This window comes from Protopterus annectens, chromosome 7.part0, assembly GCF_019279795.1.
Source record: "Protopterus annectens isolate FY-2018-M chromosome 7.part0, PAN1.0, whole genome shotgun sequence".
Taxonomy (NCBI): Eukaryota; Metazoa; Chordata; order Ceratodontiformes; family Protopteridae; genus Protopterus; species Protopterus annectens.
The window spans coordinates 1,531,996,068-1,532,010,471 of NC_056739.1; the positions used below are offsets into that span (position 1 = coordinate 1,531,996,068).

At 40.5% G+C, this 14,404-nt stretch overlaps 1 protein-coding gene across 1 annotated transcript in view; it reads right to left on the reverse strand.

The window, feature by feature from the left end:
* Nucleotides 1-14,404, reverse strand: part of RAF1 (Raf-1 proto-oncogene, serine/threonine kinase) — a 2,753,658-nt gene that overhangs the window by 658,134 nt on the left and 2,081,120 nt on the right. The window lies entirely within an intron of this gene.

Sequence of the window (14,404 nt, forward strand, 5' to 3'; positions counted from 1 at the left end):
TTTGTTGCTGGCGTCAGTTTAATAAAAAAATGTTGAGGCCTGAAAACACCCTCAGAAGCCGGTGCCTGCTCAGCGGCTCCGGACCCACCCAAGGGAGACACATCCGCGGATTCAATACTCTGAGAATCTCCCGGCATACCGGACTCCGAATGGGTCTCAGTAGGAGCCTGTGACTCAAAAGTAGTGGGTATCAGGGGCTGCGAAAGCGCCTCACTGAGTACTGGTGAACCGGCAAATGGCTTAGGAGAAGCTTTGTTGGTTTTGGACCTTGATGGTCTGCCTCTGTCTTTTTCTTTGCGTTTTTTGTGAACTCCGGTAGTCAGATTGCTAACAGATGACATTTCAGGATAATTAAATCTTCAACCAAAATATTTAGAAGCAAAAATATACCGAAGCTTAATAGTGCGTTGGTTAAATCTAGCACAAAACCGACAGCAAGGCACGTTGTGATCTGGGCCTAGGCAAGGAATACAGAACAAATGAAAATCCTTATGAGGTATTTGCTTCCCACAAGTAATGCAATTATTAACTTTTACTGACATCGGTAAGGAGCAAGAAAATTTTCCCCAACGGGGTACTTAGCTTTAGTTTGAAGACTTCGGTTCTGAAACTCAAATACAAAAATTTCAGGAATCGGCCGACCAGCACTTGCAAACTGCTTCTGCTTTGGGCACTGCGCGGCAAGAAAGACTGAATAAAATGGAGTCGGCTGCATGTTTTATACCCCTGATGACCTGACTTCATGGAAGAGGAGACAGCAACCGACGTAGGACCCAAGACTTTGTTATTCAGGCCGACTGAGGGCAACCTGCCAGCAGATTACCCAAATGTAATGACTGCAACAGTGAAACACGAAGAACATCAGTGGAAAACCTGGAGAATAAATGAAAAACTAGTAAATCCCCTTCTCCAGCAGTAACACGTAGGCACCATAATAATGTTCTTCATACCACAAGAAAGGGGTGGGGTCTGGGAAGCCGGGCTAGAATACAGGGAATTCATTTGGCAGTTAGGCCAAGTAGGTGCTCAAGGAACATTTGGAAAATTGTAATTTTAAGTTTTAATTATGTTAAACTTTGTAAACAATACAAGTACTTTTGAGGGAGGGTTTTTATGAAGATGTCAACCAATGGGAATTGTTTTTTATGTATTTAAGGGTGGTAGGATGTTGTATTAATTGATTCTGATGAAGTTTCCTGTAGGGAGACGAAAGTGCTAAAACTTTGTGGTGTTTGTATGTGGATTAAAACTTTTTACACTACCGAGTTGTTATTCGAATTATTCCTGTGAGAAGAGTTTTGGGACTGCCTTCACTTGTGGCTAAGTGTTACTGCTGGAGGAGTGGAGTTACTAAAGTGCATCAAGTCCAACTTTTATGAATTTCCACTTACACAAGCCAAACACCTGCACTCTGCTAAAACATCTGTTTATGGAAAATCATCAATAATCTTAATCTTCTCTTTGCTTTCATTATTTAACTTGCTCATCTCACAGAAAAGAAAAACATTACTCGACTAAATCTACATTCTGTTCTTGTAAGACGCATTGTACATACTGAGAAGAATCTGGTATTAACTTTTATGCTTCTATAAATCAACGGATACTCATAGTACAGTCCCCCTGCATCTTCAGATCACAACATTGCTTAACTTTACAATTCTAATTCAGAGTTTTCTATAACATGCTGCAATGTGACAATGTAAGTGATAAGCTACTTTGAGTATTTTTTTTAATGACTTACTGTTAATCAAGTCAGCCACTACTCATAAAATACCTACTTCTCCATATACACTATAAATTATGTATGCATGCTTTTACTTTTTGCATTTAGAAACATACTTTTGATTATATTGTAACAAGTCAGACTCGAGTAGGACATCTGTTTATGGAAAATCTTCACTAGCCTTACAATCACTTTGCTTTTATTAATTAACTTGCTCACCTTACAGAAAATGAAGAAAAACACTACCCTTCACTAAATCTACATTTGTTCAGTCTATTCTTATAGTATGCAATGTGTACATCAAGAAAAAAATATTAACTTTTATGCGTGTATAACCCCGTAGAACCTCATAGTGCAGTCCCCCCACAGCTTTAGATATCAGCATTCTTTAACCTTCCAATTCCAAATGCATGTATCATGTTGCAATATAACAATGTAAGCAATGAGCTACTTTGCCATTTTTAATTGTTTGTTAATTTAAGTCATTCACCAGCCTTATAAACGTGCATTTTATTTGTTCCCTCCATTTGGTTCTTTCATGAGCAAGCACAACAAATTAAGATTCATAAAATTTAGCTCCCCTCACATTTTAAAATAAATAGCACACAGTGAAGTTGATACACAGCAGTTACTTTAGTATATATCAAGTTCACTTCGGTATCTGTCTTCTGCACAGTCCTCACACCCTCTTCATTACAGTTTCTGAATCAACTCCAGCTACTCCTAGCACAAAACAAACTCCTGTTTTTCAGTTTTCCCATTAGTTGGAGAACCCCTAGTGAGACTAACATTTTCAATTCCTGCCACTGTTCAGTAAGTTAATCTCTTATTCTTCCTATTCTATACCCTGCAGTACCAGTATCTGGTAAAACCCAAGCTTTTTCTAACATTTCTGGTCCTTTTATGGGCTTTTATCTCTGTCGCTCAAGCATTTTCTTTTGGAACAAAGACAGTTTCATTTGCATACACTCTTTTGCATCCCCTGTTACTAATGTAGAGCGAATTCCTTCTCGCTTTGTTGACTGGAGTTGTGCTGTTTTTCTTTTCTAATCTCCTCCAGAGCAAGATCTGCTTCCACAAGTGTTTTTGAACACACACAGAAAATATGAAGGCTAATGGGTACAGCAAATCGAATCTCATCCCAGTCTCACAAAACCTCGTAATGACCAGAATAAATTTTGTCCACTTTTGCCTAATGTAAAGTAGTCACTTTTCTATGAATACCCTGGCATCACCGATGTTCAGTATCTTGCCTTTTTGCCAGAAGCATTTCTTACTGACGGTAAGACTGCATTTTAAACAATATCGGTCTTGGCTTCTTTCTGGAAACAAAATTGGGAGAAAAACTGCAACGCACCCTCTCAGTTTAGAAAATCCTTCAATAGATAACTACTCCAATTATTATGTATGTTTATTTATGCATGCTTCCATTAAGTTAATACAATCAACTCCCTCCAACTTCTCTGGGACTGCAGAAAACCTAAAGTTTTCTCTTCATGCTTTAGCTTCTAAATCTATCATTTTCTGAAAGATTGTTTCACTGGATACCCAGTCTTTGTCATTCTCTCCTTTGTTTCTATTTCTGACATTTACATTTATTTGCAATTCATCAGATTGGCTATTTAATACTTATACTTTTTCAAACATTTTTCATTTGTTCTTCTACAGCTTTCCAAAGTACCACTTACTTTAAAAGCTTGAGTCCATCTAGTCTATTTTTTTATTCTAGGTTACTGGAAGCCATTTCATGTGTTGCCATTGCACATGGTTGTTTCTCCTTAAGATCAGCCCTGAGATTCTTCTCCTCAAGAACTTTTTCTGGTTGACTTTTTAATTTTTCCTAGTTGTTTCTTTGCTGACACTCGGACAGTGTTTCTGCTAGACATCAACTGAACCTCTCCTAAATTTATAACTTTTACTGGCTACAGCACTTGCTTAATTTTCACAGTGGGGAAAGTAACACTATGCTTTTCAGTCTGCCACTATCTTGGGCATCATTATGATTATTTTTCTTAACTGAGAGGTATGACTCCACAGATTCCACTAGGCTTTCTAACCATAAAGAAAGACTACTAAAGGCTCACTATGCTCAATATATAATTAAGTACTGGCACACATTTTTCTTGATATTATAGTCATTCAGGTTTGTTTTAAACCTGCTCACTATACAATGAGGAAAGTTTACAGGTTGAGTACAATTCCCATTGAAAGACAAACATGATACTCATACTAATAAATTGCTATAAAACACACTTCCAGAACCTTTTTCTTTCTCAATTATTTGCGATACCACAACATGCATAAGACTTGAGCATTAATTACTTACTGAAAGGAATGCAAATACATGTGGTGAGATATTTCAAAAAATATTATAGTTTTATTGAATATATTAATTAAAAAAGAATATACCAAGATGTTACAGGACTGTTAAAAAAAAATTATACAACTACATCACCTTCCACTACATATAAAAAGAAGGCATTGGTATGAGTCTATAAAATGTTTCAGGATTGTGCATCTAACAGCAAATGTCCCGAGAAAAAATAAATGGATGGAAATAACTGAATAATTAAACACATTACAGCAGACATTGATACTTGTTAAAAGAAATACCTTTTGCATAATTATTGATGTCACAATGCTTCAATATAACTAGCACTATACTACACTATACATTACACTATTAATAGTATATATTTCACAAAATATATACATGATAATTTTAGGGATCACTGCCTGCCAGATTGTCACCAATGGTGATAAAAATCAGCAATGTGGTCAAATTTCTGATTGGTAGGTAGCAAAAGATGATGGAAATGAAGCAGTTTGCTTTTGGCATAAACAGTGTTGTGTAACAATACAATACTATTATTACGAGAAATACACAAAATGATCATGAAACAGTGGCAAAGCACTTTGCTGCAAAAATATGACAAAGGACAAATTAATACCCCAGGGTTAAACACTAATAGGGGGTTATTCCAGTGTGACTCCATCACTGCTGCACTTTTGTCTTGCCCATAACCCATTAAGCTGTCTACTTAATAGAATAGGTCATGGCTGCAATTTACCTCACAGAAACCTAAGTGTAAAGACTTCTCATCTGCTTTTTGTGGATGATTTAAAAAGTACAGTTTTGTACCTACTATAAATGTAGATGTTCGAGTGCTAATACAGCTGCAGTCATAACAGATGGGTTTTCCTGCCATCAGGCGGGTCCTCGGTCGGCCGAATTCCAAAGTCTAGGTCCGGCATCGGTTGTCGTCGCTTCCTCCATGACGTCAGTGCGACAGGGGTATAAAAGATCCAGCCGACGCCATTTTCTTCAGTTTTTCTTGCCCCACATGTCAGATGCCCCCAGAAGGAAGGCAATACATAAAATTATGTAATAATGCAATGCAATATAATAAAAAAAAACAGTAGTTGCAAGCAAATACACCATAAAAGAATACCCCAATCAGGTTGTATGAGGAGGTGTTAGCCGTTAGGCCTGTCCCAAGAGGGGAAGGAGGGAGGGAAACCTGGACTGCAGCTGTATTAGCACTCGAACATCTACATTTATGGTAGGTACAAAACTGTACTATGTTCATCGTGCATACAGCTGCAGTCATAACAGATGGGTAGAATCCCAAAGCTAAAAAAGGGGTGGTAGGCACTAGGTGGAACTAAAAGGAGCCAGGATGCCCTGCAAGACTGCAGTGGCAAAGCCTGCTCTAGATTTGGAGTATAATGGTAGGTGATAGTGCTTGGAGAAGGTATGTACGGAACTCCAAGTGGCTGCTTCCAAAATATCTTTGGTAGGAACCCCCCTGAGGAAAGCTGCAGAGGTAGCTGTGGCCCTTGTGGAGTGAGATCTGATACCTGCAGGTACAGATTTACCATGAAAAGAGTAACAAAAGCGTATGCAGTGGGCTATCCACTTTGAGATTGTCTGTTTGGAAATAGGCTTCCCTTGAGCTCCTGCAGCATAGGACACAAAGAGTTGCTCTGATTTTCTTAAAGGCTTTGTTCTGTCCAAATAATAACGCAGCTGTCTGTGAATGTCCAAGGAATGTAGTAGTCTTTCCCCTTTGTTTTCAGGATTAGGGTAAAAGGTAGGTAAGTGGATAGCCTGATTCAAGGCTACCCTGGATACTATCTTTGGCATAAAGGACGGATTGGTTCGTAAGGTAACTCTGTCCTGATGGAAAATGATGAAAGGCTGCACAGCCATGAGGGCTTGTAGTTCCGAAACCCTGCGAGCTGAAGTGATTGCCAGGAGGAAGGCTGTTTTCCAAGACAAGTATTGCAGTTCTGTTGAAGCAGCTGGCTCAAAAGGAGGCAAGGTCAGTTTTTCTAGTATGAAATTGAGGTCCCAAGCAGGTACTAGTTGTTTCCTTGGGGGTTTTATATTCTTAGCCCCTCTGAGGAACTGTCTTAAGAGGGGATGAGAGAATAAAGGAGGATCAGTGTTGCATTCTGCAGAAATGGCTGAGTCATGGATTTTGATGGAGGAGAATGAAAGTCCATTGCTTAGCATCTCAGCTAGGTACTGTAATATTTGGGGTAAATTCAGTATTCCAGGATTCTGACCCTTTTTCTCATTCCAGGCACAAAACCGTTTCCATTTTGCAGAGTAGGCTTTTCTTGTAGAAGGTCTTCTGGCCTCCAAAATGACATCCTGCACCTCCTTGGAGAGTAGGGCCTGTTGTGAATTTAAGGAATCTTCCATGCGGCTAGATTGAGTGTTTTCAGCTGGCTGTGAAGAGTTTTGAAGTTTTGCTGAGTCAGTAGAAGAGGCAATAGAGGTAGGATCCATGGTGGGGAATGTGTCAAGCTTTTCAGGAGTGGGTACCAGTGTTGTCTTGGCCAGTCTGGAGCAATGAGAATCATCTTTGGTCTGTCTGCTCTGGTTTTTAATAGAACTTTGGGCAGCAGAGGGAGAGGTGGAAAGGCATAAACTGTCATTGTTGCCCAACTGAAGGAGAGTGCGTCCACTTTCCAGGCCTGTGGATGAAAGATCCTTGAGCAGAATTTTGCCAATTGGTGATTTCTGTGGGAGGCAAAGAGATCTATGTCTGGCCTTCCCCATGCTGGAGTTATCTTTGTGAAAACTTGAGGATGCAACTTCTATTCGTGTGGATCTGTCATATTTCTGCTTAGGTTGTCTGCCAGTGTGTTTTCCTTGCCTGGCAGGTACTGTGCTTGAAGCTCGATTTGGAATTCCAGAGCCATGTTCCAAAGAGACATGGCTTGCCTGCATAGGGAGTATGAATGGGTACCTCCCTGTTTGTTTATGTACTACATTACTGTGGTGTTGTCCGTCCTTATCAATAGCTGTCCTGGATGCAGTAGGTCTTTGAAAGCTATAATAGCATTTATTACTGCTAGCATTTCCTTCTGATTGATGTGTAGGTGCTTTTCTTTTTGGAGCCATTTGCCCTGAATGCACCGATCTGTCATGTGCGCCCCCTAGGCGTAGTCCGAGGCGTCTGTTGTGATGATTTGATTTGCTTGAGGCTTGCAGAATGGGAGACCTGTGTTTCTTTGGCATGCTTGAGCCCATCACAGAAATTCCTTTTGAAGACATGGAATTAGTGGTATTATTGTTTCCAAACTGTGGCTGTGTTGAGACCATAGTTGTTTTAGGTACCATTGAAGTTTCCTCATATGCAGCTTTGCACATGGGATCAGTAGGATGCAAGATGCCATGAATCCCAGAGCCTGCAGGATTTTCCTTGCAGTCAGCCTAGTGAAAGTTGCCAATTTTCTGAAGTATTGAGTTAGTTGCCCTTGTTTCTCTGGCATGAGGTAGGCCATCTGGGTGTTTGTATCCAAGCTGGCACCCAGGAAAATTATTGTTTGAGAGGGCATTAGCCTTGATTTCTTTTTGTTGACTGTGTATCCCAGAGAATTCAACAACATTATTACAAACGCCATATGTTTCATAAGTATGTGCTTGCTGTCCGCTTGGATCAGGCAGTCGTCCAGATATGGGTATATTTGTATTCCTTGAAGTCTGCAGTAGGCAATTACTGATGCCAGGCATTTCGTGAACACTCTGGATGCAATAGATAAGCCAAAGGGCAATGCAGAGAATTGATAATGGGTTGAACCTGCAAGAAATCTGAGGTATCTTCTGCAATCTTGTCTGATTGGGACATGCAGGTATGCCTCCTTGAGGTCCAATGTTACCAGCCAAGACTCCTTGCCCAGCATGGGAAAAAGCTGCTGTAATGTGAGCATCTTGAATTTTGGCACGAGTAAAATTGTGTTTAGGATGGATAGGTCCAAAATAGGTCTCCAATCTTTTCCCTTCCTTGGTACCAGGAATAGTCTGAAATAAAAACCTTGACCCTGTTCTTGTACAGGTACCTCGAATAGCTTTCATGTCCATGAGATCTGAAATTTGTTTTTGTGCCTCTGCCCTTTGATTGTGTGGCAGGTTTGGCATGCCTCTCATTTTTGGAAGGGTGTGAAAGTGAAATCTGTAGCCTCTGTCTATAATGTCCAGGATCCATTTGTCTTTTGTGACAATATGCCAATTTTTCGAAAATAATGCCAGTTTTCCGCCTAAAGGTGCTGCCATTTGAGTCTTGCTTGGCATGCAAAGGGGAAAGTCATTGGTTCTGCTTTCTGAATGGCTGTGAACTATCCTCATCACCTCTTTGTGTGGGTGCTTGCCATTGTCTGCCTCTAAATGATCCTTGAGATTGCCCTCTGCCCCTCGGGCACCTGTATCTACCTCTTTGGGGTCTGTCCGTGGCTGGAAAGGACCAATTTTTGTAAGGCCAATTTCTACTGAAACGTGGAGGTTGTACCTGTAGGAAATCTTTTACTGTTTGCATTGATTTTGCCTTTTCCACCATTTTCTTTAATACCTCCTCAGCTTTAACACCAAATAATGTCTGAGGAAACGTAGGTGATCCTACGCGAAAGCGCTTTACTTTTTTACGAATTAAATACGTCTTTATACTTTGGATACGTTGCAAGTGTGTTTTTCATTCCACTGATTGCTGGTTAGCTGTATATTGAACTTTGGAGACGTTGTAAGTGTTCCATCTGAACTCTCCTGACTTGCTGGATATATTACATGGTTAGACTACCGTATATTGCTATCATACCAAATAATACATCTTTTTGCAGAGGAGCATCTAGTAATTTAGCTTTGACATGATCTGGTAAGGTTTGCTCTTTGAGCCAGGCATGTCTATGTATGACTGATCCTGTAACAGCAGCTCTACATGAGGCCTCTAAAGCATCAAAACCACATTGCAAGGTATGCTTACCCACTTGTTCTGCACTATGTATCAAATCCTGCAACTCCTTCAAGTCTGGTTGTTCAGGTTGTGACATTTTGTTTCTCAACTGTGATAACAGAAATTGTTGGTACTTTAACATATGGAACTGACAGTTTAATGCCCTCATGGTTAAGGTGGCCGAGGTGTAAACCTTTTTCCCCCACCTCTCTAAAGCTCTGGAATCTCTCTCTGAAGGTAATGGATTTTTAGCAGTGGAGGCCTTAATTCCCTTGGGACCCTGTGACATAGTTTCTGGGTCAGCCGCATGGCTTTTGTATAGGAATTGGTGTGAGTCAGGAACCCGGTAATACCCGTCAGGCTTGACTGGAGCTGGAGGTAAAAAATCTGGGTTAAGGCAGGCCTCCGAATACACGTCATCTAGAATGTCTAAGACAGGAGGTATAGCCAGAGGCCTGTGCTGAGGGAGCAAGAGGAAATCCCTAAGCCTTTTCTTGGAGACTGAGTACTCTTGGCCTTCCCAGTGGAAGTGTTCCCTCAAGGTATGTAAGGTTTCCCCAAAAGAGTAATCCTCAGGGGGGGAGACAGAGGGAATGGACTCCTCTGCATCAGAATCTTCAAAAGGGGAGTAAGAATGTTCCTGGTCTTCAGAATGTTCTGAAATAATGGAGGCCTGGTCAGAGGAGGGGGATTCTTCCTCCACTCTGGGTCTTTTGTCCGGAGGGGGGGGGGTTTGAGAACCCCTAATAAGAGTAATCAAATCCTCAGCCATTTTGAGCATCTGCTTTTTAGGCATGGGGCCTTGAGAAGGGCCCTGAGGAGCCTGTCTTTTAGTATGCATGGCTGATTTAGACTTAGTGAAAGCCTTGATGGATAAAGAAGAGGAAGTCCTGAAGACACCTTGAGAGGTGGCAGGTCTATCTAAACTCTGAGTTTCACCGGCAATAGTGGCTTCAGTATCTGTAGTCGGGGTGTGGGCCGAAGAGCCTGCGACCTCGGGCACAGAAGACACCGCCAATGGAGTGTCGTCGGTAGTCAGGGGCTGCGTAGGCGCCTCACTGAGAACCGGACCACGTGTAATCGGCTTTGGCGTGGTGTCGGTGGAAGTCCCGGACCTCGAATGTCGGTCCTTATCTTTGCGTCTTTTACTCAAAACTGTAGTCGGAGTATCCGACGACATAATGTAATTAAATTTTTTGCCAAAATAGTGTTGGGCGAACTCCGCCCGACGCTTAATAGTGCGTCTGTTGAATGTAGCACAAAAACGACAGGCCGAGACGTCGTGGTCTGGGCCTAGGCAAGGAATGCAGAGGGAATGGAAATCCTTATGCGGTATTTGCTTCCCACAAGAAATGCAATTATTAACTTTGTCTGACATCGGTCTGAGGCAAGAAAAGTTTCAACGGGTACTTAGCTTTCAAGAAGACTTCGGTAGAAAAATATTCGTAATCTCAGGAGCTGGCCAACCGGCACTTGCGAACTTGCTTCTGCTTCGGGCACCGCGCGGCAAGAAAGACTGAAGAAAATGGCGTCAGCTGGATCTTTTATACCCCTGTCACACTGACGTCAGGGAGGAAGCGACGACAACCGACGCCAGACCTAGACTTTGGAATTCGGCCGACCGAGGACCCACCTGACGGCAGGAAAACCCATCTGTTATGACTGCAGCTGTATGCACGATGAACATCTGCATAGGTCACCAGATGAGGAAGTGATGACATGAGGTAGTGCCAGTTGTGCACTGCCTTACTCCCTCTGGCACATGTAACAATATGCCAGCACAGCCAGCTGGAGTTTTGTAAAGAATTATATGTCATTTGAATATCAAACTGATTTGTACAGATGCTTGTATTAAAGATGCATCAATGGTGGGTCCTGCTGGACAGAAAAAAAAATACATGCATGTCAGATTGTATTGTTGTAACTGATGAACTGTATATATTTTAACAGATGATACTGGATGGGAAAGGTGTTAATCTTAGCCAAGCTAACCTTAAGAAAAATAGCCTGAAATAAATGACTTGGTTTAGGCCATTAAAATTTTATTTCACAGGTCTGAATTCAGCCAGATATGCAAAATCAGTGAAAAGCCAGGGCTGGGATCCTGCTCTGTTGTTCTTAGTGGTGAAGTACTGCAGTACTTGTACCCTGGGGTGCCAGAGAACGGCTTGTTAGTTTCTGCAGGAATGATGGAAGTGTTGGAATTGTTTTACCTGACAAGACACTCATCCACTTCTGTCTTGCCTTGCTTTAGTAAGTAACTAGTGAAAAGTAATTCTTCAGTGAGTTAAAAAAATTCAGTGAGATTAGCGAACTTATTTTTTTCTTTATCTGAGTCTTTCCATCTGTGTTGTTTTTGATATCTCCTGTGATTGATACACTGGTGTTTACTGTAAACAGATATTCAATATTTTCATGTTTTTGCTTATTATTAAATATATCTAAACTTTTCATTGTGGCTGATCTTTTAGAAAATATTTAACCTTTGAAAGTACTTGCATTTATTTAGTGGCACTGTGGCTCCACATTCCTAAAAGTCACTACCATTTGTGCAAGTATTAATTTTACTAAGTGTAACTCAATAACCTGGTAGGAGCCTTAAAGTAGCTGACTTTGTGTGTTCTGGTGGCAGTAAAGTGCACCACATAGTTTGGGTGGAGGTGGCAACGGGGGTAAGCTGTGCCAGCCTTTTCCAGGTGTGTGTGTGTGTGTGTGTGTGTGTGTGTGTGTGTGTGTGTGTGTGTGTGTGTGTGTGTGTGTGTGTGTGTGAAAATCAAATCTGAAAGTGTGTGTGACCACTACTTTGAGTGGGGACATTGACAGCACTGATTTCACAGACAGAATGGTGGAGGACTTGGCTTGGAACACCCAGCTAAGGACTCAGCTCTATAGTGGTCAGTGGGGAGTCTTATTTGAGGCCTGGAGAGAAAGCACAGCCCCAGAACTAGTGTGTGCATTCCCTGTATTTTTTCAAGGGAAACTGTACTCAGTGCTGAGGATTGCATCTAAAAATAGTGTCTCTTCTTCTCACAGTGAACATTCCCCACCGATGTCTCTGTTGAGGACAGAGGGTCCTTGATCACTGGTCCAGAGCAGGGATGTCACAGAGGAAATGACAGTACAAATGCAAGTGGTCAAAACTTTCTCAGATGATATAAGAATGTCATTTGGTCTTGATAAATGTACAAAAGCAGCCTTTAGAGTAGGAAAACTGCAGCAGCACCAAGACAACAGACTGGGGCAAGGATGTAATATAAAAGAACTCAACCAGGACAGAGTGCATAAATATTTGGGAACTGATGAAGGATCAAGAATAAAACATGAACAAATGCAAATAAAACTTGGTAAGGAATATTTTGGAAGACTAAAATTAATACTGAAAACAGCCCTGACATTTACGAACAAAGTCCAAGGTATAAACCAATTTGTCTTGCTGTTCTAACTTACAGTTCTGGGATGATTGACTTGCTCTAAAGTACTGGATCAGTTCAACAGGAAAACAAGAAAAATGCTTCATGCTTACCAAATGATGTATAAAATTAGTGTATACCAAAATTATATATTACCCGTTCTGAAGGAGGTATTGGCCTCCTTGAAATTGATTACATGCATAGATCTGCAATCATAGTACTGCATACATATCTGCTAACCTCACAAGATCCAAACATAGTGAAAGTTTTAAAACATGAGGAAAACAAGTCTAATAAGACTTCCCTGCTTAGTTTAGCAGAAGCATATTGGTGTCAAGCAGGAATGGAAATCAAACCAGAAGTAGATAAAAATCAGGCAGAAACTGAATGCGCCAAAACACAAAAGAAAGAATACAAGGTTGGAAAATCAGATGTGAAGGCAAGAAATGTGGAACATACATAATTATAGATGCAAGCACAAAAAACTCCTGGAACAGTCTCATGTTGATAAGGATCTAATGCAAAAATGGTTAAGCAGAGACAAATTTAAAGAAAAAGACCAAAGACTAATATTAGTGGACCAGGATAGTAGACTACGTACAAGTTGGTTTACAAAAGTCCACTGAACATGTCAGAGAAACAGACACGTGCTGATTTTGTTAAACAGAACTGGAAACTGTCATAGATTATGCTGCTGGGTGTGATACACTAATTGTAGATGGCTTGTATGCTGAAACTCAATTTGACAAGACACTCATTGGGGATTGTGTAAACTTTACAATATTGAAGTAGCTGAGAAGCAGTGGAAACATGAGCCACAAAACATTATAGAAAAAGATGAAGTTGACATCACATGGGATCACCCACTATCAACAGTTAAAAAAAAAAATGATGTGAAAAGAGCAGATATAAAAAAGACAAAAGTACCACTGATCATTACAACTGTTACACCCATGGATTACAGTGTCCTAAGTACAGAGAGAGAGAGACGCACACAAAGTCATAAAATACCAGGATTTGCAGGCAGAAACAAGGGCAATGTGTAAGGGACACTCGAACCATAGAACAATAAAGTTGACGAACCAGGAATTAAAGTAATGCCCAATAGCCACAGGACCCGGATATCACAAATTTGGTAAAAACAACTTCAAGTAGTCAAATAACTATTTCACATAAAAAGTGAATAAAAATGCATAAAACCAAGCGCTTTTGCTCGGTCAATACCAAGCTTCTTCAGAGTACAAAATCCTTTGTGCTTTCTTTGACACTCATTAAATAATCATTAAGAACAATCACATGACGCTTCTAACTCCCTCCCCATTAATTAAAACCACACAGTGTCGTATGAAATGTAAACGTGCGCGATGCCTAAAAAATAAACATCAATAAAATACATCAGATTGCAGAATTATGTACCAATGTCCATGTAACTTTACAAGTAATACCTTTCTTCTCTGAATCAAGCTGTAAGCACTACATAAAACTAATCTTACATAAACTTGTTACATAGATCCCAAACAACGTAAAGCGGACACTAAAATAAATGAAATTACATTCAAAGCATCAACTAAAGTGTTACTATTGTGATGTTGTAAGCGAGCCATTCTTAACTTTAATACACTGCTGATGTTAATGTTCTCGTTCAACCCGGGAAGCCTTCCTGAGTCTAACTTAAGCTGCCAATATAGTTCACGATATTCAAGCCTGGCCTCCCAGTTACCACCTCGCAAATCTGGTGTCACTTGCTCTAAAACCATAAATTTTAACTCCATATTCTCACACACGTGTGAGTGCTTAAAAAAAGCATTGTTTTCTTTGCCCTTAGAAACATCATAAAGATGTTCATAAACTCTTCTCCTAAGTTGCCGCTCCGTTTTACCCACGTAAAAACTGTAACAATGTACACATATTCCTAAATAAACCACCCCTTTAGTTCCACAATTAAAGTAATTAGTGGACCTGTATCTAAATTTTCTAGAGGGAATAAACACTGTGTCCTGGTTGAACATAAAGCTACACTGTTTACAGGAACC